Source organism: Mobula birostris, chromosome 20 (assembly GCF_030028105.1).
Source record: "Mobula birostris isolate sMobBir1 chromosome 20, sMobBir1.hap1, whole genome shotgun sequence".
NCBI lineage: Eukaryota > Metazoa > Chordata > Chondrichthyes > Myliobatiformes > Myliobatidae > Mobula > Mobula birostris.
The window spans coordinates 60,374,463-60,401,757 of NC_092389.1; the positions used below are offsets into that span (position 1 = coordinate 60,374,463).

The following is a 27,295-nucleotide window of genomic DNA, read 5'->3' on the forward strand; positions in this document are numbered from 1 at the left end:
CCGAATAGCCACGCCTGCTCCTATTCATTATTTTCTAAAACACGAGTTTACCATTGCTCCCTGTTTCCGTTTGCCTTCAGCCCTTCGGATTCCATGGGAGAGCGGTGAGAGCTCCAGAAATCAATCCGGTTATTTCATGTTCTCTTTATTTATTGTTATTGAGTTATATTTGCATTTGCAGTTTGTTGACCTCTGCACTCTGGTTGATCTTTCACTGATCCTGGTCTAGTTACTATTGTATAGATTTTCTGAGTATGTCCGCAGGAAAATGCTACTCGGGGTTGTATGGGGTGACTTATATGTACTCTGATAATAAAATTTAATTTGAACTTTGAGCTTCGGGGAGCTTCCTTTGATTCTGAGAACAAACTGTGACTGACAGCTCCAGCTCACCGCAGCAGCCCGCCCTCAGACGCACTCACATCCAATCAGCGAGTCCCGCTGGGAGAACGTTGCTCCCATTGGCTGAGGAGTGTCAGTGGGCGGGACAGTGTGCGCTCGGAGCGGACTGGGGAGAGGCCGGAGATGGGGAGCTGCACCTCGGGTAAAGGCTGCAACACCGGCCGGGGCCTTGAACCCTTCCGATGGCAGAGGTGAAGAGACTGGCGGGGACTCAGTGAGATGTTTCGGCCACACAGAACGTTCCCGGCCGACCCCGCCGTGGATCGGAGCCTGTTGTCCGGAGCTGCCTCCCAGACCCGACCCCTGCTGCTGGGAGACGGGAGCTGCCCCGCAGGGTCTGTCGATGGATCTCCGGTGCTCTCAGCGCTCCGCTGTGCAATCCGACTGGCTGAAGGCCAAAGGAGAACGAGACACAAAGGTAAACTCGGACTTTAGAAAACAAGAAACAGGAGCAGGCCATTCGGCCCCTTGCGCCTGTTCTGCCTTTCACTCAGAACATGCCGGAACTTTGACCTCAGCGCCACTTTCCTGCAACGTTCCCAGCATCGCAGGGCCCCTAAATTTGCTCTTTGAATTTAGAAACCTTGTGGAGCAAATCTCAAAGATTCACTGCACTCTGGGTGATGAAATTTCTTCTCCTCATCTCAGTCCTGCTCAGCTGACCTCATATTTTGTGACCCCTGGTTCCTCACCCCAGCCAGAGGAAACATCATTCCTGCCTCTACCCGATCAATAATATGTGAGACTCTGTCTGTCTCAGTCAGACCACCTTTTATTTCTCTAATTTTGAGACAGGCCCGGTCAGTGTAATCTCTCTGAGGATGCTACCTCACCATCCAAATCAATCTGGGAAACCTTCTCTTCACTCCCTTCATCCCACAGGCTGACTCTGGGAGGGAGACCAGACCTGTGCACAGTGTTCCATATACGCTCTCACCAGGACCCCATATACCTTCAGAGGAGATCTTTATTCTTGTATTCAAACCTTCCTTCCCATTCAATGCTCTTCATTTAATATCGATCTCTAACAGTGAACAGATACAACACACCATCAGCCATGAATTTAAAGGGCAGGTGTTGCAACAGTTTGAGCTTCATACCGAGGGCCACGGAGCAAGCAGGGAGTCACAAAGGGAGGAATGTGGGAGTGTTGTGTGTCTGAGCCCAGCTGTGTGTGTTTGTGTATCAAAATCAGGTTTAATTTCACTGGCATATGTGGTGAAATTTGTCGTTTTCTGGCAGCAGTACATTGCAACACATAGTAATAAAAGCTACAAATTACAATCAGTATGTATAAAATTAAATTTAAAAGGTAGTGCACAACAGGATGGACAATCCTGAGGAAGTGTTCATGCTGCATTGTCCATTCAGAAATCTGATGACAGAGGGGAAGAAGCTGTTCCTGAAACATTGAGTGTGTCTCCAGGGTCCTGTACATCCTGCTTGATGTTGTCAATGAGAAGACGGCCTGTCCTGGGTGATGGGGGCTTAATGATGGATGCTACCTTTTTGTGGCATCATCTTTTGACTGTGTCCCGGATGCTGTGGAGTCCAGTGTCCATGAAGGAGCTGGCTGAGTTTACAACTTTCTGCAGCATTTTCCGATCCTGTGCAGTGGCCTCTCCACACCAGGCAGTGATGCAACCAGTTAGAATGCTCTCCACAGTACATCTGTAGAAATTTGCAAGTGCTTTTAGTGACAGACCGATTCCCCTCAATCTCTGAATGAAATATAGCCGATATTGTGCCTTCATTGTAACTGCATCAATATGTTGGGCCCAGGATAGTTCCTCAGAGATGTTGACAGGCAGAGAATGGAAACTGCTCACACTTTTCACTTCTGATCCCACGATGAGGACTGGTGTGTGTTCCCTCGACTTCCCCTTCCTGAATCCACAATCAATTCCTTTGTCTTAATGATGTTGAATGCGAGGTTGTTGCTGTGACACCACTCAACTTGCTGATCGATCTCACTCCTGTCCTCCTCCCCGTCACCATCTGAAATTCCACCAACAATAGTTGTGTCGTCGGCAAGTTTATAGATGAGCCTGGCCACACAGACGTGGTGTAGAGAGAGTAGAGCAGTGGGCTGAGCACACATCGTTGAGTTGTGTCAGTGTTGATTGTCAGCAAGGAGGAGATGTTATTTCTGATCCACACAGACTGTGGTCTCCTGGTGAGGATCCAGTTGCAGAAGGAGGTACAGAGGGCCTGGGTTTGGAGCTTGTTGATTACAATTGAGGGTCTGATTGTGTTGAACGCTGAGCTGTAATCAGCAGCCTGACTTGTGTATTGCTATTGTCCTGCTGATCTAAGGCTGAGTGGAGACGATCGGCGATCGGCAAATTGCAGTGGGTCCAGGTCCATGCAGAGGTTGGAGTTGATTCCAGCCATGACCAACTCCTCAAAGCACTTCATCACAGTAGATGTAAGCACCATTGGCTGTTTTTACAGAATACATTCTGTGTGGAAACTAGTCGTGTGGTTAAGGCAGCCACCGGAAACGCTGCAGAGAGTTGTGAACAAGTTCAGTACATCATGCAAACCATGTACACTGTTTACACATCTCCCCGCGTCAATAAAACAGTCCATATTATCAAAGACCCCACACACGTTGAACATTCTGACTTCCTGAGAGATGGACAACTAACTTCACAATCTACCTCACGCAGTGTTGTGATTAATTGGTCTGTATGATTTGTTAATTTAATTAATTGTCCCCTACATTTTACGAAACCGCACTCCCAGTCTCGAGGTGATGAATTGATCCTTATGGAGGGGATGTGAATCAAAAGTTATCACTGTGTCTTGATTCACTGAAAGCAAATGTCCCATTTTATCCTCTCCTCCCCTCCCCTCCCCTCCCCTCCACTCCCCTCCCCTCCCCTCCTCTCCCCTCCCCTCCCCTCCTCTCCCCTCCTCTCCCCTCCTCTCCTTTCCTCTCCTCTCCTCTCCCCTCCCCTCCTCTCCCCCTCCTCTCCCCTCCCCTCCCCTCCTCCTCTCCCTTCCTCTGCCTATTCAGTAGCACACTAAACGGAAACAAACAGGCCTCTCCGTGAATCCACAAGCCTTTATCTTCTGAGAAAACATTGAATCTTTCCAACCAACGAGAAATTATACGACATCTGTAATCCACTGAGCGTGTGAAACAGTCATCACGGTGTGGGGTGGGGGAGGGTGCTGGTTTGGATGGGTGGGTGGCGGAGACAGCAAGCTACAGAAAGGGGGAATTGGGGAGAAGGCGAGAGGCAGCGAAAGGTTGGGCATAATGGAGTAAGAGACAATAAGGGAAAGATGCAGGGCAGTGACTGTATAGGGAAGAATGGAGGAAAGAGTGGGAGAGTGTGAAAGAGAACGGATGAGGAAAAGAGAGGAGATAGAGAAATTGAGGAAATGTATATGTATAGACAGAGAAAGATAAGAGAGATAGGGGAGACAGAGAGAGAGAAAGAGAAGGAGAAAGGCGAGTGGAGAGAGAGAGAGGGGACTGTGGAGGAGAATGGAGATCGTGGGAAGGAGATTGGAAGAGCGTAAGGAGAAGTGAGGAAAGAAAGAGAAAGGGGGGAAAGAAGCGGGGCCCCGGACACGGGACAGGTGTCTCAGAGCTGTAGTGGTAGCATGATTGAGAGAGGAGTTGGCAAGCAGACCCGAGGTATCCCCAGTAGTGTCCGAGCCGTTAGGGTTTAGGTGAGGGTGTACAGAGGTCTCGGAGGATCAGGAAGCTCCCAGATATGTTGGCCTATGTCGTGCCCGTGGGCAGGCGGAAGGTCTAATGTTCGGGGAGCAGTGTCACTCTGTGTATCTGGATGGGTTTTTGTGTCTGTAGGATTGGTTGGAGAGTTATTTAGAAGTCATGACAACATGACTTTATTTGGTGGGGGGAGAGTGTAAGAGGTTTCTTCTTTTATGTTACTGCGTAGGCTAATTAAAATGGCTTCTTTGTTATGTTATAACTGAAATGGCTCCTTTGTTATGTTAACTGCTGTGAAAGTCCTACCGCTAGCAGATTGTGTGGATTATGTTATTGATAAGAGGCTGTTACGAACAATTGGGATAGATGTTATTCTTTCTGTGTGTCTGTAAGTTATTGTGATGCCTGGGTTTTGGGGCAGAAGGCGCAAGAGAGAGAGTGAGGATGGACAAGGTGCTGTGAGTCGGCTAACGGCGTCGGACCCCGATCAGGAGTCCGAGGTTCAGGGAGTTCGGCGAGGAGAGGAGACAGTGACGGACACTTGTGGAGAGTCTGGTCGACAAACATTGTTGACCCAGGCGGCATTTTGAGGTGGTCCGAAGGGATCGCAGGGTGAAGAAGGAGGGTCCTGAGCTCCAACTGTTTGTGCACAAATAGACAGAACTTTGATAAGCGTGGCTCCTTTTACTTTCCTTTTTATATTTTATTCTCTATTAATTATATAGTTCCAGTAATATCTATAAACTGTAAATCACTTAATCGTATCTGGTGTATTGTCTGTTATTTGGGTGGGCTGGGGTATATCACACAGCATCCACACAAACTATTACCCAGTTTGGCCGGGCCGAGGGCTGTTTCCCTAGACGACAGCGAGCTGAGCGACCCTGAGGCAGGCACGGGGGCTACATAATTTTCTCTCCGTTTTGAACATTGTCAACCATTCATTTCTTTTTCCAAATTTCATGACCATACACTTCCCGACAGTGTACTCCATTTGCCATTTCCAATCCCAATCTGTCTAGCTCCTTCTGTAGCCTCTCTACTTCCTCAGATCTACCTTTCCCCCCATCTCTGTTCATGTCCTCTGCAGATTTTGCAACTAAGCCATCAAATAAATCATCCAAGTCACTGCCATATAGCATAGAATAATCGGTCCCATCACAGACCCCTGTGGAACATCACTGGACATCTGCAGCCAGACAGAAATGATTCCATTTTTTCACACGTTCTGCCTCCTGTCAATCAGCGACTGCTTCATCTGTGCTAAACTCTTTTCTGTAATATCGTGGGTTCGTAGCTTGTTAAGCAGCCGCACGTGTGCCACCTTTTCAAAGGCCTTAAATTCAAAATACACAATGTCAACTGATTGTTCTTTGTGTATCCTGCTTGTTATTTCTTCAATAAATTTCAACAGATTTGTCAATAAACCATGCTGACTACGGCCCGTTTTATCATTTGCCCAAAGTACCCTGAAACCTCATCCTTAATAATCGAAACTAACATCTTCCCAAACACTGCGGTCAGACCAACTGGCCTTTAGTTTGCTTTCCTCTGCCTCCCTCACTTCTTCAAGAGTGAAGTGACACTGTTAGAAAACATAGAAACCATAGAGAAACTACAGCACAGAAACAGGCCTGCTGGCCCTTCTTGGCTGTGCCGAACCATTTTCTGCCTGATCCCACTGACATGCACAGGCACCGTATCCCTGCATACACCTCCCATCCATGTTTCAGTCCAATTTATTCTTCAATGTTAAAAAAGAAACCGCATTTACCACATCGTCTGGCAACTCATTCCACACCCCCACCACTCTCTGTGTGAAGAAGCCCCCGCCAATGTTCCCTTTAAACTTTCCCCTTCACCCTTAATCCATGTCCTCTGTTTTTTTTTCTCCCCTTGCCTCAGCGCAAAAAGGCTGCTTGCATTCACTCTATCTATACCCATCATAATTTTATACACCTCTATGAAATCTCCCCTCATTCTTCCACACTCCGGGGAATAAAGTCCTAACCTATTCAACCTTTCCCTGTAACTGAGTTTCTCAAGTCCCGGCAACATCCTTGTAAACCTTCTCTGCACTCTTTCAACCTTATTTTCTACTTCCTGCAATTTGGTGACCAAAACTGAGCACAATACTCCAGATTCGGCCTCACCAATGCCTTATACAACCTCATCATAACATTCCAGCTCGTATACTCAGTACTTTGATTAACAAAGGCGAATTTAGCAAAAGCTCTCTTTACGACCCTATCTACCTGCGAAGCCACTTTTAGGGAATTTTGTATCTGTATTCCCAGATCCCTCTGTTCCACTGCACTCCTCAGTGCCTTACCATTAACCCTGTATGTTCTACCTTGGTTTGTCCTTCCAACGTGCAATACCTCACAATTGTCTGTATTAAACTCCAGCTGCCACCTTTCAGCACACTTTTCCAGCTGGTCCAAATCCCTCTGCAGGCTCTGAAAACCTTCCTCACTGTCCACTACGCCTCCAATCTTTGTATCATCAGCAAATTTGCTGATCCAATTTACCACGTTATCATCCAAATCATTGATATAGATGACAAATAACAATGGACCCAGCACTGATCCCTGTTGCACACCACTAGTCACAGACTTCCACTCTGAGAAGCAATCCTCTACTACCACTCTTTGGCTTGATCCATTGAGTCAATGTCCAATCCAATTTACCACCTCTCCATGTATACCGAGCGACTGAATTTTCCTAAATAACCTCACATGCGGGACCTTGTCAAAGGCCTTACTGATCTCCATGTAGACAATATCCACTGCCTTCACTTCATCCACTTTCCTGGTAACCTCCTCGAAAAACTCCAATAGTTTGGTCAAACATGACCTACCACGCACAAAGCCATGTTGACTCTCCCTAATAAGTCCAAGTGCTTGTAGATTCTATCTCTTAGTACCCCTCCAACAACTTATCTACTACAGATGTTAGACTTACCAGGATATGATTTCCCGGATTACTTTTCGATCCTTTTTTAAACAACGGAACAACATGAGCCACTCTCCAATCCTCCGGCACCTCACCTGTAGACACCGACATTTTAAATATATCTGCCAGGGCCCCTGCAATTTCAATACTAGTCTCCTTCAGTGTCCGAGGGAATACCCTGTCAGGTCCTGGGGATTTATCAAATTTAGTTTGCCTCAACATAGCAAGCACCTCACCTTTTCAATCTGTAGTTTCCATGATCTCACTACTTGTTTCCCTTAATTCCATAGACTTTATGCCTGCTTCCCTAGTAAACATAGACGCCAAAAAAAAAAAAACGTTTACGATCGCGCCCATTTCTTTTGGTTCCACACATAGCCGACCACTCTGATCTTCAACAGGAGCAATTTTATCCATTACAATCCTTTTACCCTTAATATAATTGTAAAAGCTCTTTGGATTATACTTGATTTTGACTGCCAAGGCAACCTCTCGTCATCTTTTAGCCCTCCTGATATCCTTCTTAAGTATTTTCTTGCACTCTTTATACTTCACAAGCACCTTATTTACACCGTGTTTCTTATACATGTCTCTCTTCTTCTTTATCAGAGTTGCAGTATCCCTTGAGAACCAAGGTTCCTTATTCCTATTCACCTTGCCATTAATCCCGACAGGAGCTTACAAGCTCTGCACTCTCAAAATTTCTCCTCTGAAGGCTTCCCACTTACCGATCGCATCCTTGCCAAAGAACAACCTGTCCCAACCACACTTTTTAGATCCTTTCTCATTTCTTCAAATTTGGCCTTCTTCCAGTTCAGAACCTCAATCCTAGGACCAGATCTATCTTTATCCATGATCAAGTTGAAACTAATGGTGTTATGATCACTGGAACCAAAGTGCTCCCCTGCACACACTTCCGTCATTTGTCCTAACTCGTTTCCTAATAGGAGATCTAATATTGCATCCCCTCTAGTTGGTACCTCTATATATTGATTTAGAAAACTTTCCTGAACACATTTTACAAACTCTAACCCATCTAGACCCCTAGTAGTATGGGAGTCCCAATCAATATATGGAAAATTAAAATCCCCTACCATCACAACTTTATGTTTCCTGCAGTTGCTTGCTATCTCTCTGCAAATTTGCTCCTCCAATTCTCGCTGGCTATTGGGTGGTCTATAATACAACCCCACTAATGTGGCCATACCTTTCCTGTTTCTCAGCTCCACCCATAAGTGCTCAGTAGACAAGCCCTCTAATCTGTCCTGCCTGTGCACTGCTGTAACGTTTTCCCTGACAAGCAATGCTACCACAGCCCCCACCCCCCACACACCTTTCATTCCTCTGCCTCCATCACATCTGAAACATCGGAACCCTGGAATATTAACCTGCCAGTCCTGCCCCTCCTGTAGCGAAGGTTCAGTAATTGCTATAACGTCATAATTTCACGTGTCAATCCACACCCACAACTCGTCTGCCTACCCCGCAAACTCCTAGCATTGAAATATATACACCCCAGAAGATTTTTACCACCACTCACAACCTTTCTATTCGCGGCTTTGCTTGAACTTCTAACATCACTTATTTTCACCCCATCTCCACTGTCAGCTCTGGCACTCTCGTTTCTATCCCCCTGCAAATGTAGTTTAAAGCCTCCCCAATAGCACTAATAAACCTCCCTGAAAGGATATTGGTCCCCTTGTAGTTCAAGTGTAACCCGTACTCCCCTTTCTCCGGAATTCTGCTCCATAGCACAATGTTTCTTATTCTTCACCTATTCCCTATTCTTCCTTATCTGTCATCATCTCCCCACTCTGTCTTCTCCCTTTTTCCATCCCCAGTCACCCTTCTGTCTCTCTCCCTCTCTCCCTACACTTCCTCCCCTCTTTTACTACCCCGTCTCTTCTTTCTCGCACCGCACCCTCTCTTCTCTTCCTCACATACCCACTCTCCATTTCTCTCCCGGACCCACACTCCCTTCTCTCTTCTACTCCTCTCTCTCCCTAATCTCTCCCCTAGGCCCCAATCTCCCGTCTTTCTTCTCCCCACTCTCACCTCGTTCTCTGCCACTCCCCACTAACCTTTCTCTCTCCCACTCCCCATTCTCACTCTCACTTTCCCAAACCCCACTATTCCCACTCACTGACGCACTCCGTACATTTCCTTCTCTCCCATACACACTCCCCCACATTCACTCCCCACTCTCTCTAACTTCTCACTCTCCCTTCTTTCTCTCAAACCGCAAAAGATTCCTTCTCTCTCACACCCTCCCGACTCTACCTTCTCTCTCTCCCACTCCCTAGCCTCACTGTGCTCTCTTCTGCTCCATCTTCTACTTTCTCTCTCTGTAACTGGTCCCTCTCTCTCACACTCTCCACCCCTTCCCTCTCTCACATTACCCATTCCCCCTTCTTTCTCTATCATTCCACACCGCCCCTTCTCTGTGTCTCCAACTCCCCACGCTGCCCTCCCTCTCTCCCACTGCCCACCGCCCTCACTATCTCTCTCTTTCCTTCTCCTCACACTTCATTCTCTCTCTCCGTTCTCTGTTCCCAATCCTCACTTTCCCACTCTCCACTCTCCTTACTCTCTGTCTCCCACTGCCCGCACTCGCTTTTCTTTCTCACGTGCACACTGTCCGTTTTCTCTCACTTTTCCCACTCTCCCTCATTTTTTCTAGTCCTCGTTCATCTCCCATCTCTTATTTACGCTCTCTCCTCTTCCTTTCTCCCCACTCTCCCTTCCCTTTCTCTCACTCTACCCCTTTTCTCTCTTCCAGTCCACACTCTTCCTTCGGTCCTCTGTTACCCGCTCCTATCTCCCTCCCCTACTTTCCCTTCTGTGTCTCACACACCCCTCTCCCATCTCTCTCTACCAAACTCCATTCGTGCTTCTCCCAACAGTGCTTTCTCTTTCCCAAACAAGAATATAAATCCCCTTTCCCCCACTCCACAATCTTCCTTATCTCTTTCTCTCCCCTCTCTCTTAATTGACTCTCTCCCAGCCTCAATACTTCCACTCGTTGTTTTAGACTTGGGATTGTGTTTTTCATTATATATTGTACTTTTCACTTGCTGTGATCTTACAAACTATCCTGCAGCATCCTTGGAAAGTTCCTACTCCCCACTGATCGAATCTTGTCATCTTGCTGATCTCGATGATGAAGAGGGGTCTTGGTCTGACAAGTCCACTCTTTATTATTTTCCATAGATGTTGCCTGACCTGCTGAGTTCCTCCAGCATTTTGTGTGCGTTATTCTCCGTTACACCTCCTCCCCTCCACCCATTTCTATTCCCATTTCCTGCACCTCTCTCCTTTCCCCCATTCTTACCCATCCCTCCCACGTGCTCTCACTCCCTCTGTACATCCCAACTGTTCATTGCAATCTCTCTCCCCCTTTATCTCTATCTCTTTCATACAAACACACAATCCTCTCCCCTCTATTAGTCTCGCAATCACTCGTACACTCTCCTCTGCCCCAGCCCTCTCCATCTCTTCCACCTCCACTCTAGTCCACCTTTCCTTTCTCTGTCTTTCCTTCCCTCCCTCTCTATCCCATCCCTCTTCCAATCTCCTCCTCTCCTTCTCTCGTTTGCCAAAGTTTCTCTTAAAATTGTTCTTTGTCACTGCCTCCCCACCCTCTATCGCTGCTCACTTTCTTCCCCCCCACCTTCCCTCCTCCTTCCCTAGGTGCCTCTCTTCACCCTTTCTCACTGCACCCACTCGCCCTTCGTCCGCCTTGCACATCCACTCTCACCGTCTTCAACCTACTTGCCCGCACTCTCCCGTTCTTCCCCCTATATTCTACCCTTTGTACCTTAACATCCCTCTCCTTTACTCCCTTTCTCTCCTCAACACTGTCACATCTGTCCTTCGGACACCGAGAGAGGGGAAAGAGGAAAGAGTTGGACTGAGGGTAGATGGAGACGGACTGGGGGAAAGAGTTGGGCCCAGGGTAGACGGAGATGGAGAGGGGGAGAGAGTTGGACCGAGGGTAGATGGAGATGGGGGAAAGAGATGGACCGAGTGTAGACGGAGATGGAGAGGGGGAAAGAGTTGGACCGAGAGTAGATGGAGATGGAGAGGGGGAAAGAGTTGGACCGAGGGTAGACGGAGATGGAGAAGGGAAAGAGTTGGACCGAGGGTAGATGGAGATGGAGAGGGGAGAAAGAGTTGGACCGAGGGTAGACGGAGATGGAGGGGGGAAAGAGTTGGACTGAGGGTAAACGGAGACGGGGAGGGGGAATGAGTTGGACCGAGGGTAGACGAAGATGGAGAGGGAGAAAGAGTTGAACCGAGGGTAGACGGTGATGGAGAGGGGGAAAGAGTTGGGCCGAGGGTAGACGGAGATGGAGAGGGAGAAAGAGTTGGACCGAGGGTAGACGGAGATGGAGAGGGGGGAAAGAGTTGGACCGAGGGTAGACGGAGATGGAGAGGGGAAAGAGTTGGACCGAGGGTAGACGGAGATGGAGAGGGGAAAGAGTTGGACCGAGGGTAGACGGCGGTGGAGAGAGGGAAAGAGTTGGGCCGAGGGTAGACGGAGATGGAGAAGGGCAAGTGAAACTGGCAGAGTCATTAATTGATTGTATCTCGGCATTTGCCTCGTTATCCTCAGAGTACATATCTGTCCCTCCACCCTGCATCTCTCCTGCCGATTGTCCTCCTCCTTTCTTCCATCTGTCTTTATAGTACAATGAGAGAGAGAGAGAGAGAGAGAGAGAGAGAGAGAGAGAGAGAGAGAGAGAGAGAGAGCGAGAGAGAGAGAGAGAGAGAGAGAGAGAGAGAGAGAGAGAGAGAGAGTGAGTCAGGGGGGGGGGAGAGGGAGGAGAGGGGGGGGAGGAATGATGAGAGGGAGAGGGTGAGAGTGAATTTCCTCTCCAGTCTGGTTCCACTCAGCCCTGTTTCTCCAGTTTCCCCACTACCTCCTACTTCTCAACTTCCCCCAAGCTCTTTACCCATTCTAGCTCTCCTCCTTCTACACTCTTATCTCTCCCCACATCTCGTCAACCCCTAGTCTCCCTCCTCCCTCCTCCCTCCCCCCCTCCCCCCTCCCCGACTCCCTCAACTGTGTTTCTCCCTCTTCCCAATGCCGTCTCTCTCCCTCTCCGCTGAGGGTTTGACAGTAAATCACAGTCACTGGAAGTTGACTAAATCCATGTCCTGGATAAAGCTTTTTGGCTGGATGAGGAGGGCGCGGGAAAAAGTATGTTTCATCTGAGTGATGCAGGATTCAGGAAGGTAGGGAGTAAGCAGAGGGTGAGAGGGGTTAGTGTGAGAGTGGTGTAAGGGGGAGGGAGTCGGGAGTAATGGAGGAGAGTGATGGGGAGAGATAGTAGAGTTTGGGATGAGAGAGGAGAAGCGGAGAGAGATAGAGAGAGGAAGGTGAGAGTGAGAAAAGTGAGAGAGAAGGGCCGAATTCGGAGAAAGCTCATAAACAGACCCCTCAGTCCGTCTGGACAGTTCCAGCCATATTCACAGAGCCAGTGCTATTTGCACACGGTTGGAATTTACTCCTATAAGCCTTCTCCACCCGCGTGTCGGGTAGGAGCTGGAGAGCTTTGTGACCTGGTATCGAGTCAACAACACTCCCCACCCCTCCATTTCACCATTACAATAGAGCTGGTGACTGACAACAGGAAATCAGCCGGGGCGATGCACACATTCCTGTTCATATCAACGGTAGAGGATGAGAGGGTGGACAGCTCCAATTTCCTGAGGGTGAATACCACTAACAGCCTCTCCTTGTCCAGCCACAGGGACACCATCGTTAACAAAGCTCTGCGGCATCTCTGCTTCTTCGAGACACTGAAGAGAATCAGCAGCTCCGGGACAAGCATCGTCTGTTTTTACAGAATACATCCTGTGCGGAAACTAGTCGTGTGGTTAAGGCAACAGCACTGCCAAGCACCGGAAACGCTGCAGAGAGTTGTGAACAAGTTCAGTACATCATGCAAACCATGTACACTGTTTACCCATCTCTCTGCCTCAATAAAACAGTGCATATTATCAAAGACCCCACTCACGTCGAATATTCTGACTTCCAGAGAGATGGACAGCTAACTTCACAATCTACCTAATGCAGTGTTGTGATTATTTGGACTGTATGGTTCGTTAATTTAATTAATTGTCCCCCTACATTTCACGACCCCGCACTCCCAGTCTCGAGGTGATGAATTGATCTTTATGGACGGGATGCGAATCAAAATGTATCACTGTGCCTTGATTCATTGAAAGCAAATGTCCCAATTTACACTCACCTCTCCTCTCCTCTCCTCTCTCCCTCTCTCTCTCTTCCCCCTCTACTTCCTCCTCTCTTTCCACCTCCCCTACCCTCTCTCTTCCCCCTCTTCTCCACACCACTCTGCCACCTGTTCTGTCGCACGCTAAACGGAAACAAACAGGCCTCTCCCTGAAACCACAAGTCTTTATCTTCCTGAGAGAACATCGAGTCTTTCCAACCAACGAGAAATTATACGACATCTGTAATCCACTGAGCTTGTGAAACAGTCATCACGGTGCAGGGTCGGGGAGCGGTGCTGGTTTGGACGGGTGGGTGGCGGAGACAGCAAGCTACAGGAAAGGGGGATTTGGGGAAAAAGCAAGAGGCAGCGAAAGGTTGGGCATAATGGAGTAAGAGACAATAAGGTAAAGATGCAGGGCAGTTACTGTGTAGGGAAGAATGTGTGGAGAAAGAGTGGGAGAGTGTGAAAGAGAACGGATGAGGAAAAGAGAGGAGATAGAGAAAATGAGGAAATGTATCTGTATAGAGAGAGAGAGGGAGAAAGGGACAGAGAGAGAGAGACAGAGAGAGAAGGGGAGAGAGACAGAGAGACAGAGAGACAGAGAGAGAGGGAGAGACAGAGAGAGAGAGAGAGACAGAGAGACAGAGACAGAGAGAGAGATGGAGAGAGAGCGAGACAGAGAGAGAGGGAGAGAGAGAGAGACAGAGAGGGAGGGAGGGAGAGGGAGAAAGGGAGAGAGAGAGACAGAGAGAGAGAGAGGGAGATAGAGAGAGGGAGAGAGAGAGAGAGAGAGATAGAAAGGGACAGAGAGAGAGAGGACAGTGGAGCAGAGTGGAGATCCTGGCAAGGTGTTTGGAAGAAGCTGAGGGGAACAAGGAGTGAGAAGTGAGGAAAGAAAGAGAAAGAAAAAGGGGGACAAAGACAAATTCTCACCATTCTCTGTCATTCCACTCTGCTGCTTCTCCGTGTCTTCCACTCCCCACGCTGCCTTCCTTCTCTCCCACTGCCCAGCCACCCACACTCCTTCTCTCTTTCCTACTCCTCCACCTCATTCTCTAGCTCTCAGTTCTTTGTACCCAATGCCCACTCTTCCTTGTCATTCTCCCACTCCCCACTTCCTTACTCCTTTTCTCCCACCGCCAACACACCACATTCTGTCTCACACACTCAGTCAGATTTCTCTCATTTTTTCCACTCTCCCTCTTTTTCCTCCTACTGCTTTATTTCCCAACTCGCTCCCTCACCCTCTACCCTTCCTTCTCTCCTACACTCCCCACGCTCCCTTCCCTCTCTCCCACTCTACCCGTTTCCCCTCCATCTCGGTTCATATCGTCTGCAGACTTTGTAACCAAAGCTATCAACTACATCATCCATGACATTGCCATATAGCATAAAATAATCGGTCCCAACACAGACCCCTGTGGAACACCACTGGACATCTGCAGCCAGACAAAAAATGTTGCCTCCATTCACACTTGTTGCCTCCTGGCAATCAGCCACTGCTTTATCTGTGCTGGACTCTTTTCTGTGATGTTATGGGCTGGTAGCTTGTTAAGCAGCCTCGTGTGTGCCACCTTTTCAAAGGGCTTCTGAAATTCAAAGTACACAACATCAACCGATTGTCATTTGTCTATCCCACTTGTTATTTCTTCAATTAAATCCTACAGATTTGGCTGCAAACCATGCTGACTACGGCCCTTTTAATCATTTGCCCAAAGTACCATGAGACATCATCCTTAATAATCGACTCTCACACATTCCTATCCATTGAGGTCAGACCGACCGGCCTTCAGTATACTTTCTTCTGCCTCTCGCGCTCTTGAAAAGTGGAGTGAAACTCTTGTACTCGACTCTCCCCGGAATCTCTCTTCCACACCACACCGTCCCTTCTTCCTCACCTATTCCCTATTCCTGCTTCTCTCTCTTCATCTCCCCGCTCTGTCTTCTCCCTCTTGCAGTCTCCACTTTCCTTTCTCTCTCTTCACTACACTTCCTTCTTTCTTTTACTACTCCGTCTCATCTGTCTCGCACCGGACTCTCCCTTCTCTGCCTCACAAACCCACTCTCCCAATCCCCGCTGCCCGCCTCTCTCCTGGACCCCACACTCCCTTCTCTCTTCTACTCCTCGCTCTCCCCAATCTGCCTCCCAGTCCCCACTGTCCCGTCTTTCTTAAGCCCACTCTCACCTGTCTCTCTGCCACTCCCCACTCACCATTCTCTCTCCCACTCCCCATTCTCCCTTCCCTCTCTCCCAATCCCCACTTCATAGGTATCTGAGTAGCCAGAGCATCAAAGGTTATGGTGAGAAGGCGGGGGAGTGGGACTAAATAGGAGAATGGATCAGCTCGGGATAAAATGGCGGAACAGACTCGATGGGACGAATGGCCTACTTTTGCTCCTTTGTCTTATGGTCTTATGGTCTTTTCCCACTCCCCGACACACTCCGTACCCGTCCTTCTCTCCGACTACGCACTCTCCCTCTCCTATCTCACTTCTCACTCTCCCTTCTTTCTCTCCCACCGCACACGATTCCTTCTCTCACACACACTCCCCACTCTCCCTTCCCTCTCTCCCACTCCTTGCCCTTACTGTTCCCTCTTCCGCTCTATACTCTCCTTTTCCTCTCTCTGACACTTTCCACCCCTTCGCTGTCTCACATTACCCGCTCCCCCTTCTTTCTCTATCATTCCACACCGCCCCTTCTCCGTGTCTCCAACTCCCCACGCTGCCCACCCTCTCCCCACTGCCCACCGCCCCCATTCTCCCTCTCTCTTTCCTTCTCCTCAGACACCTTTCTTTCTCTCTGTTCACTGCACCCAATCCCCGCTTTCCCACTCTCCACTCTCCTTGGTCTCTGTCTCCCACTGCCCGCACTCGCTTTTCACTCTCGCTACACACTGCCCGATTTCTCATACGTTTCCCACTCTCCCTCATCTTCTCTCCGGCTACTTAATCTCCCATCTCTCTCTAACACTCTCTACCCTTCCTCCTCTCTCCCACTCCCCACTCTCCCTTCCCTTCCTCATCTCTCCCACTCCCCGCTCTCCCTTCCCTTCCTCCTCTCTCCCACTCACCGCTCTCCCTTCACTTCCTCCTCTCTCCCACTCTCCGCTCTCCCTTCCCTTCCTCCTCTCTCCCACTCCCCACTCTCCCTTCCCTTCCCCCTCTCTCCCACTCCTCACTCTCCCTTCCTTTCTCTCCCACTCCCCACTCTCCCTTCGCTTCCTCCTCTCTCCCAATCCCCACGCTCCCCACCCTTTCTCCTCTCTCCCACTCCCCGCTCTCCCTTCCCTTCCTCCTCTCCCCCGCTCCCCGCTCTCCCTTCCCTTCCTCCTCTCTCCCACTCCCCACTCTCCCTTCCCTTCCTCCTCTCTCCCACTCCCCACTCTCCCTTCCCTTCCTCCTCTCTCCCACTCCCCACTCTCCCTTCCCTTCCTCCTCTCTCCCACTCCCCACTCTCCCTTCCCTTCCTCCTCTCTCCCACTCCCCACTCTCCCTTCCCTTCCTCCTCTCTCCCACTCCCCACTCTCCCTTCCCTTCCTCCTCTCTCCCACTCCCTACTCTCCCTTCCCTTCCTCCTCTCTCCCACTCCCCACTCTCCCCTCCCTTCTTCCTCTCTCCCTCTCCCCACTCTCCCTTCCCTTCCTCCTCTCTCCCACTCCCCACTCTCCCTTCCCTTCCTCCTCTCTCCCACTCCCCACTCTCCCTTCCCTTCCTCCTCTCTCCCACTCCCCACTCTCCCTTCCCTTCCTCCTCTCTCCCACTCCCCACACTCCCTTCCCTTTCTCCTTTCTCCCACTCTCCACTCTCCCTTCCGTTCCTCCTCTCTCCCACTCCCCACTCTCCCTTCCCTTCCTCCTCTCTTCCACTCCCCACTCTCCCTTCCCTTCCTCCCACTCCACCCTTTTTTCTCTCTCCCAGTCCACATTCTTCCTTCGGTCCTCTATTTTGATTCCGCTATTTTTAAGAGCTCTATCCATCTCTTTGGCAGGGTCCGGGATGTCTCTGACCGGGTGCACGACATCCTGGTACGAGAGGGAAAACAACCAGTAGCCGTGATGCATGTTGGAACCAACGACATAGGCAGGGAGAGGGATGAGGTCCTAAAGTGTGAGTTTGGGGAACCAAGCAGAAGGCTGAAGAACAGGACCTCAAGGATGGCGTTCTCAGGATTGCTGCCAGTGCTACGTGAAAATGATGGTAAGAATTGGAGGAGATGGCAGTTGAATGCGTGGCTGAGGAGGTGGTGCTGGGAGCAGGGTTTTAGTTTATTAGATCGTTGGGATCTCTTCTGGGGAAGGTGCGACCTGTACAGATTGGATAGGTTGCACCTGAACTCGAGGGGGAGCAATATCCTTGCAGGTAGCTTTGCCAGCATGATTCGGGAGGGTTTAAACTAATTTGCGAGGGGGATGGAACCCAGAGCAATAGAGCAGTGAAAGAAGTGCATGGAGTAAAGCCAGATCTAACATACAGAGAGGTTTTGAGGAAAGAGAAGCAGAATAAACGGTGTAAAGACAGTAAGGTAGAAGGGCTGAAATGTGTGTACCTCAATGCAAGAAGCATCAGGAACAAAGGTGATGAACTGAGAGCTTCGATACATACATGGAATTATGATGTAGTGGCCATTACAGAGACTTGGCTGGCACCAGGGCAGGAATGGATTCTCAATATTCCTGGATTTCAGTGCTTTAAAAGGGATAGACAGGGCGGAAAAAGGTGAGTAGGGATGGCATTACTGGTCAGGGATACTATTACAGCTACAGAAAGGGTGGGTAATGTAGCAGGAGCCTCTTTTGAGTCAATATGGGTGGAAGTCAGGAACAGGAAGGGAGCAGTTACTTTATTGGGGGTATTCTATAGCCCCTTGGTAGCAGCAGAGATACAGAGGAGCAGATTGGGAGACAGATTTCGGAAAGGTGCAAAAATAACAGGGTTGTTATCATGGGTGACTTTAACTTCCCTAATATTGATTGGCACCTGATTAGTTCCAAGGGTTTAGATGGGGCAGAGTTTGTTAAGTGTGTCCAGGACGGATTCCTGTCGCAGTATGTGGACAGGCCGACCAGGGGGAATGCCATACTAGACTTAGTACTAGGTAATGAACTGGGTCAGGTCTCAGATCTCTCAGTGGGTGAGCATCTGGGGAACAGTGACCACCGTTCCCTGGCCTTTAGCATTATCATGAAAAAGGAGAGAATCAGAGAGGACAGGAATTTTTTTAATTGGGGAAACGCAAATTATGAGCCTATAAGGCTAGAAATTGCGGGTGTGTATTGGGATGATGTTTTTGCAGGGAAATCTACTATGGACATGTGATCGATGTTTAGAGATCTCTTGCAGTATGTTAGGGATAATTTTGTCCCGGTGAGGAAGATAAAGAATGGTAGGGTGAAAGAACCATGGGTGACAAGTGAGGTGGAATATCCAGTCAGGCAGAATGAGGTTTAGGAAGCAAGGATCAGATGGGTCTATTGAGGAATATAGGGAAGCAAGAGAGGAGCTAGAAGTGGCTGAGAAGAGCAAGAAGGGGGCATGAGAAGGCCTTGGAGAGCAGGGTAAAGGAAAACCCCAAGGCATTCTTCAATTATGTGAAGAAAAAAAGAATGACAGGAGTGAAGGTAGGACCGATTAGAGATAAAGATGGGAAGATGTGCCTGGAGGCTGTGGAAGTGAGCGAGGTCCCCAATGAATACTTCTTTTCGGTATTCACCATTGAGAGAGAACTTGCTGATGGTGAGGACAATATGAGCGAGGTTGATGTTCTGGAGCATGCTGATATTAAGGGAGAGGAGATGTTGGAGTTGTTAAAATACATTAGGACGGATAAGTCCCAGGGGCCTGGCAGAATATTCCCCAGGCTGCTCCACGAGGCGAGAGAAGAGATTGCTGAGCCTCTGGCTAGGATCTTTATGTCCTCGTTGTCCACGGGAATGATACCGGAGTATTCGAGGGAGGCGAATGTTGTCCCCTTGTTCAAAAAAGGTAGTAGGGATAGTCCGGCTAATTATAGACCAGTGAGCCTTACGTCTTTGGTGGGAAATCTGTTGGAAAAGATTCTTAGAGATAGGATCTATAGGTATTTAGAGAATCATGCTCTGATCAAGAACAGTCAGCATGGCTTTCTGAAGGGCAGATCGTGTCTAACAAGCCTGATAGAGTTCTTTGAGGAGGTGAGCAGGCATATAGATGAGGGTAGTGCAGTGGATGTGATGTATATGGATTTTAGTAACGCATTTGACAAGGTTCCACACGGTAAGCTTATTCAGAAAGTTAGAGGGCATGGGATCCAGAGAGGTTTGACCAGGTGGGTTCAGAATTGGCTTGCCTGCAGAAGGCAGAGGGTGGTGGTGGTGGAGGGAGTACATTCAGATTAGAGGATTGTGACTAGTGGTGTCCCACAAGGATCTGTTCTGGGACCTCTACTTTTCGTGATTTTTATTAGCGACCTGGATGTGGGGGTAGAAGGGTGGAAAGTTTGCAGACGACACAAAGGTTGGTGGTGTTGTAGATAGTGTAGAGGATTGACAAAGATTGCAGAGAGACATTGATAGGATGCAGAAGTGGGCTGAGAAGTGGCAGATGGAGTTCAAACCGGAGAAGTGTGAGGTGGTACACTTTGGAAGGACAAATTCCAAGGCAGTGTACAAAGTAAATGGCAGGATACTTGGTAGTGTGGAGGAGCAGAGAGATCTCGGGTACAAGACCACAGATCCCTGAAAGTTGCCTCACAGGGTAGGGTAGTTAAGAAAGCTTATGGGCGTTAGTTTTCATAAGTCGATGGATAGAGTTTAAGAGTCGCGATGTAATGATGCAGCTCTATAAAACTCTGGTTAGGCCACACTTGGAGTACTGTGTCCAGTTCTGGTCACCTCACTATAGGAAGGATTTGGAAGCATTGGAAAGGGTACAGAGGAGACTTACCAGGATGCTGCCTGGTTTAGAAAGTATGCATTATGATCAGAGATTAAGGGAGCTAGGGCTTTACTCTTTGGAGAGAAGGAGGATGAGAGGAGACATGATAGAGGTGTACAAGATAATAAGACGAATAGATGGAGTGGATAGCCAGAGCCTCTTCCCCAGGACACCACTGCTCAATAGAATAGGACATGGCTTTAAGGTAAGGGGTGGGAAGTTCGAGGGGGATATTAGAGAAAGGTGTTTTACTCAGAGAGTGGTTGGTACGTGGAATGCACTGCCTGAGTCAGTGTTGGAGGCAGATACACTGGTGAAGTTTAAGAGACTACTAGGCAGGTATATGGAGGAATTTAAGTTGGGGGCTTATATGGGAGGCAGGGTTTCAGGATCGGCACGACATTGTGGGCCGAAGGGTCTGTACTGTGCTGTACTATTCTATATTCTATGTTCTTTCTTGAAAGCATCCAGAGACTTGGCCTCCACAGCCTTCTGGGGCAGAGCATTCCATATATCCACCACTCTCTGGGTGAGAAAGTTTTTCCTCAACTCCGTTCTAAATGGCCTACCCCTTATTCTTAAACTGTGGCCTCTGGTTCTGGACTCACCCATCAGCGGGAACATGCTTCCTGCCTCCAGCGTGTCCAATCCCTTAATAATCATATATGCTTCAACAAGACCCCTCTCAGCCTTCTAAATTCCAGAGTATAAAAGCACAGTCGCTCGAATCTTTCGACATATGACAGTCACGCCATCCCGGGAATTAACCTTGTGAACCTACGCTGCACTTCCTCAATAGCAGGAATGTTCTTCCTTAAATTTGGAGACCAAAAGTGCACACAGCACTCTAGGTGTGGTCTCACCAGGGCCCTGTACAACTGCAGAAGGACCTCTTTGCTCTTATACTCGATTTCTCTTGTTATGAAGGCCAGCATGCCATTAGCTTTCTTCACTGGCTGCTGTACTTGCATGCTTGCTTTCAGTGACTGATGTACAAGAACACCTCGATCTCGTTGTACTTCCCCTTTTCCTAACTTGACTCCATTTAGACAATAATCTGCCTTCCTGTTCTTACCATCAAAGGGGATAACCTCACATTTATCCACATTAAACTGCATCTGCCCACTCACCCAGCCTGTCCAAGTCACCCTGCATTCTCCTAACATCCTACTCACAATTCACACTGCCACCCAGCTTTGTGTCATCGGGAAATTTGCTAATGTTACTTTTAATTCCCTCATCTAAATCATTAATATATATTGTAAACAGCTGCGGTATCCCACTGGTCACCGCCTGCCATTCCGAAAGGGAGCCATTAATCGCTACTCTTGTTTCCTGTCTGCCAACCAATTTTCTATCCATGTCAGTACCCGACCCCCAATACTATATGCCCTAATTTTGCCCACTTATCTCCTATGTGGGACTTTATCAAAGGCTTTCTGAAATTCCAGGCACACTACATCCACTGGCTCTCCCTTGTCCATTTTCATAGTTACATCCTCAAAAAATTCCAGAAGACTAGTCGAGTACGATTTCCCCTTCGTAAACCCATGCTGACTCGGACCGATCCTGTTACTGCTGTCCAGATGTGTCGTAATTTCATCTTTTATAATTGACTCCAGCATCTTTGCCACCACTCTCCCTTCTCTTTCTCGCGCTCCCCACTCTCCCATCTCTCTCCCACAGCCTGCAACCACTTCTCACTCCCACTCCCTATTGTCCCTTCCCTCTGTCTGAATGCCTTATTCCCATCTCTCTCACACACACAATCTCAGATTTCTCCCTCCCTAGCACTACCCACTCTCCGAATTTTCTCTCGCTTTCCTGACTCTCCCTCCTCAGTGACGCAGGCCGACGCTTCTTGTTTGCCTTCCCACAGCTCTCGCTCCCTTCTGTCTTGTACTCTCCACTCTTCTCTGTCAACAACCCACGTTCCCTTTAATTTTCCACACAATTCTCTCTCCCATCTCTACGCCCCACCAAGCACACTCTCTTCTCTCTCTTCACTCCCAACCAAAAATTATCTTTCTCCCACTCTCCACACTCCTTCTGTCTCTCCCATTGCACATTCTCATGTATCCTTTTCCCACTCCTCGCTCCCGGTGTCTCTCTCTCACAGTTCCTACCCTTCATTCTCTCTCTCCCACTCACAACTTCCCACCAACCCTGCATTCCCTCTATGGAATCCACCTCGTCTCTCTCCCTTAACTTTCTCTCCAACCTGCTCTCTTCCTTTTCTGTCTAGCACTCCCCATTACCATTTCCCTCTCACCAATCTCCGTTCTCAGTCTCCCACTCCCCAGTCTACATTCTCTGTGCCAATCCCCACCCTGCATTGTCTCTTTTCCACTTATACTCTCTCGAATGTTATTTCCCTCCCACAGCCTAACCCATTCCATCTCTCCCATTACCCATCGGCTCTTCACTTTCCCTCACTTGACCACCTTCTCTCCCCCCACTCCCCAATCTCCCTTCTCCCCCCCACTCCCCAATATCACTTCCCTCCCCCCCTTTCCCCAATCTCCCTTCTCTCCCCCCCACTCCCCAATCTCCCTTCTCTCCCCCCACTCCCCAATCTCCCTTCTCCCCCCACTCCCCAATCTCCCTTCTCTCCCCCCACTCCCCAATCTCCCTTCTCCCCCCACTCCCCAATCTCCCTTCTCCCCCCCACTCCCCAATCTCACTTCTCTCTCTCCCCCACTCCCCAATCTCCCTTCTCTCTCTCCCCCCACTCCCCGGTCTCCCTTCTCTCCACCACTCCCCAATCTCCCTTCTCTCCCCCCACTCCCCAATCTCCCTTCTCCCCCCACTCCCCAATCTCCCTTCTCTCCCCCCACTCCCCAATCTCCCTTCTCCCCCCACTCCCCAATCTCCCTTCTCCCCCCCACTCCCCAATCTCCCTTCTCTCTCTCCCCCCACTCCCCGGTCTCCCTTCTCTCCACCACTCCCCAATCTCCCTTCTCTCTCTCCCCCCACTCCCCGGTCTCCCTTCTCTCCACCACTCCCCAATCTCCCTTCTCTCCCCAACTTCCGAATCTCCCTTCTCTCTCCCCCACTCCCCAATCTCCCTTCTCTCCCTCCCCACTCTCCAGTCTCCCTTCTCTCCCCCACTCCCCAATCTCCCTTCTCTCCCCCCACTCCCCAATCTCCCTTTATCTCTCACCCTGTCTTCTCTCTCTCCTACTCCCCACTCTCGGTTCTCCGTCTCCCACCATGATCTTCCTTCTCTCTCACATTCACTGTCTCCTTTTTCTCTCTTAATCCGCACTCTCTGCTCCCTCTTCAACTCCATTCCCCATTCCCCTTTCTTTCCCCTTCCCTTCACTCTCACCCCTCTAAATCTCGCCATTGCTCTAACCCACTTTTACTTATTCCCCTCCATTTCTGTTTCCACTCACACGGCCACTCTGTCTACCCCTTTCACTGTCCAGTGGTCTTTGGTTTCCCTTTCCTTCACCGCATTCCTCTTCTTCCTGATTTTAGCAATGGTGCACACAGACACATCCGAACACCTCCTTTTCTAGGAACATGTTTCCTGAATGGATGCCCGCATGGAGCGTGCTTTTCTAACTGGGAATTTCGGACAGTCTGGCCTTGTTTTGCTGAATGCGGTTTGACGCAGAGGGGAGGCAGATGGAAGGAAGTCTGAGTGTGAGAGGGAGAGGAGCGAAATCGTGCATGGAAGAGAGGAAAGAGAGCAAGGAACTGCGAGAGATTTGCAGAGGAACACAGAATACGCTGGTGGAGCTCAGCAGCCCACGGAGTTTCTATGGAAAAGAGTGAACAGTTGACCTTTTGGGCCGAGACCCTTCATAAGGGTTTCAGCAGGCGTAGTGGTAGCTTTATGGCCGGTTTATTGTTCATAGCGCGTTCCAGTGCGCAAGGAGCTGAGTGAAATGTCAGTTCTTCTAGGTATTCGCAGAAGAGCCGGACTCGAATGTTAATTACATCTCCTGCGAATCGTAATAAGCTGTTTCTACTTAATGGCGAATGAAATATGCAAGTGATCATAAAATGGCCGACCTGATGTCGAAGCTCAATTGCTGAGCAACGAAGCAACAGGACGTAAACAACGGCCGCAAAGTTACAAGTAAGAGAGACATCGACTGGCGAGAAATAAAACTGCAAAGAAAATCTGAAGGGACATAACAATCAGCACTTGAAATAATTTCACTTACATGACTGAACGCTGTTTGTTTTGCGGTAACGGTCCTGCGCAAAGACAAATAATACAATAAATTACAGCATTAAATGAATATTTTGAAAAAAAGTGATTATCTAAACTGGCAGAGCGATGCTGAACTGAAATGATTCCCGGTGCGCTCCTGGTTTGATGTTTGATATTGTATGTGTTGCTCGATCGCTTTTTGCCATTTCTGTAATTTCTTCTTTCCTCACGTGTTAGGTGTTTGATGTTTGCCAATCATAGAGTTGCACTCTGAATAAATACTTTGATCATAAATATATTTTGAAGTTTTCGGCCTTTGTTCGGGTGGTCGTGGACTGTTCATGAATCTGATGGTGGGGAGGAGAAGCTGTTTCTGATGTTTTGAGAATTGTTCTTCAGGCTCCTGGACCTCTCCCCCGGGTGAGGCATGTCCTGGATATTGGAGGTCTTTAGTAATGGATGCCGCTGAACTGAGGCACCAGCTGTTGAAGGTGTCCCTGATGGTGGGGAGAGTTGTGCCGGATGAATCTGTCTGAGTCTACAAGCCTCTGCAGCCTTTTGCAATCCAGTGCGTTAGAGATTCCATTGCACACGGTGATGCAACCAGTTCAGAATCGCTGAAGTATTTGGTGACCACTGGCGTGCTTTCACATCAATGAGTTTGGCCAGGAATAGATTCTCAGACAGTGGCACGCAAGAACATGAAACTCGTCACCCTGTCCAGCACGCACTCCACTGGGTACTGGTGTCTGTCTCTCCAGAACTGATGCAGGGAGCAGGGGCTCAGATTGATGTATCGTTGGGATCTCTTCTGAGAATAGTCTGACCTGTACAAAAGGTCTGAATCAAAATGGTTGACCAATATCCCTGCAGGTAGGTTGGTTTGGGTGGTGTTAAACTAATTTATCGGGGGGTGGGGGGTAATAACCGGAGTGATAGTGCTGAAGAGGAGGCTGTTTGTTTACAGGCAGGGACAATGTGTAGTGAGATTCCTTGCAAGGAGACACTCATGGTAAGAAACATAACAGGCACTAGGATGAGTCGCAACATAAAAGGCGTACTAAATCGGAAAGGTGGAATACAGGCCTGGAAATGTTATATTTGATTGTGCGCAGCATGCCTAATAAGGTCGATGAACTTAGATACATAGATAGATATACTTTATTAATCCCGAGGGAAATTTGGTTTCGTTTCAGCCGCACCAACCAAGAATAGAGCATAAATATAGCAATAGAAAAACCACAAACAATCAAACAACAAAATGCAAACTCTGCCAGATGGAAAATAAGTCCAGGACCAGTCTATTGGCTCAGGGTGTCTGACCCTCCACGGGGGGAGCTGCACGTTCGATGGCCACAGGCAGGAACGACCTCCCGTGCCGCCAGTGCTGTATCACGGTGGAATGTGGCCGAAGTCCAACAGTAAGAAGTTCAATATCCAGTCTGCAAACACGTCCCTCGATCGTAAATGACACGGATTGCACCATCTGTTGTTAACCAGATCAGTAAGCACTCAACTCCTTCACGCTTACCGCTCTCAGTGCACTTCCGGTCAGCCGGAACGGTATTACCCACCGAACTCCTCTTCTCCATAAGTCTCGGTTGTCTCGACCTGGTCCTCTTTCCTCGACTTTGTGATCCCCCTCTGCATCCTCTGTGTGTTTTCCTCCGGATTTCAGCGGGGGTGTCCGCCGCTCTGCTCGCTAAACCGCCGGCATTAGCTGGAATACAGAATGCGACCTTGTTTCTGTCCCGCGTGTCGGGATGTAACCATTTCCAGCGCTAAAAAAAAAAATGTAGCACAGTTACAGATTGACAGGTATGATGTTGCAGTCATCACTGAATCGTGGCTGAAGGAAGATTATAGCTGGGAGCTCAACCTCCAAGGATACACATTGTATCGAAAAGACAGGCAGGAAGGCAGAAGTGGAGGTGCGGCTTTCTTGGGGTTAAAAAAAAGAATTAAAATTATTACAAAAAAGTTACATAAGACGTGAAGATGTTGAACTACTGTGGACAGATAACTGAAAAGGATCCTGATGGGAGTTATAAACAGGCCCTGGAACAGTAGTCGGGATGTAGTCTACGAGTTACCACGGGAGATAGAAAATGCATGACAAAAGGCAAAATTACAGTAGTCATGGGAGATCTCAATGTGCAGGTGGATTGGGAAAATCCGGTTGGTGCGAGATTCAAAGAAAGATAACCGTTGGAATGCTTACGAGATTTTTTTGCAGAGGACACAGTAATGCAAACACAGACAGGACAGGTGCATGGACACAAGATAGACACACACACACACACACAAATACAACGACACTTCCACATCTCCCTCCCCATATCTCCACTGTGTTCAGTGTGCATTCAATATTCGATTGGTTTCAATCTGATATCTCCTTCATTTTTTTTCTAAACTCAACGAGTTCAGGCCTGGAGTCATCAAACCGTCCTCACAGGTTCACTCTCTCATTCCCTAATCTACTTCCTGAATGTACTGAGACTGTCCGTGCTCTCCCCTTTTCAGAATTAAACCCATGATATTGCTGTATCCCGTACAAACAATGCAATGCTATTTAGTTCCCCGAACTATTGTACACACATCCCTCTGGTGTCCTGAAGGGTTTCTTCCGCACTAGCCAGGTGTTCACAGCAGCCACGCTGTCTTGTCAAAGATTGAGCGCCATCTGCTAGCTGGTCTGACACAGACACACAAGAAGACGGACTGACAAACACGCGGAAGCATATAAATACACAGAGATGCAGACAGACATAGATACATGAATAATTCAGACAGCTATTTTATGAAGTGTTTGAAACCATTCTTGCTCTGGGATATTCTAATGTGCTTGTGCTAAAGTCAACGGGCTTGGGGTGCGCACAGAACTGAGCATGTCGGTGTATTTGGGAGTGTCGGCGGGTTCGA

At 48.8% G+C, this 27,295-nt stretch overlaps 2 protein-coding genes and 1 long non-coding RNA gene across 5 annotated transcripts in view; 2 read left to right on the top strand and 1 right to left on the bottom strand.

The window, feature by feature from the left end:
• The window catches only part of LOC140185019 (uncharacterized), a 777,523-nt gene that overhangs the window by 366,614 nt on the left and 383,614 nt on the right, over positions 1-27,295 (top strand). The gene's annotated exons all lie outside the window — the stretch shown is intronic.
• The window catches only part of LOC140185475 (uncharacterized), a 240,726-nt gene that overhangs the window by 176,272 nt on the left and 37,159 nt on the right, over positions 1-27,295 (bottom strand). The window lies entirely within an intron of this gene.
• LOC140185385 (uncharacterized) lies at positions 480-24,657 on the top strand. Of its 3 annotated transcripts, none has more exons than XR_011882567.1 (4): positions 480-820; positions 12,799-13,254; positions 17,282-17,490; positions 23,689-24,657. It is a non-coding gene; the product is annotated as an uncharacterized lncRNA (long non-coding RNA). The 3 variants fall into 3 exon arrangements; XR_011882565.1 differs by having other exon boundaries at positions 482-820; positions 12,799-13,154; XR_011882566.1 differs by having other exon boundaries at positions 482-820; positions 12,799-13,154; positions 23,730-24,657.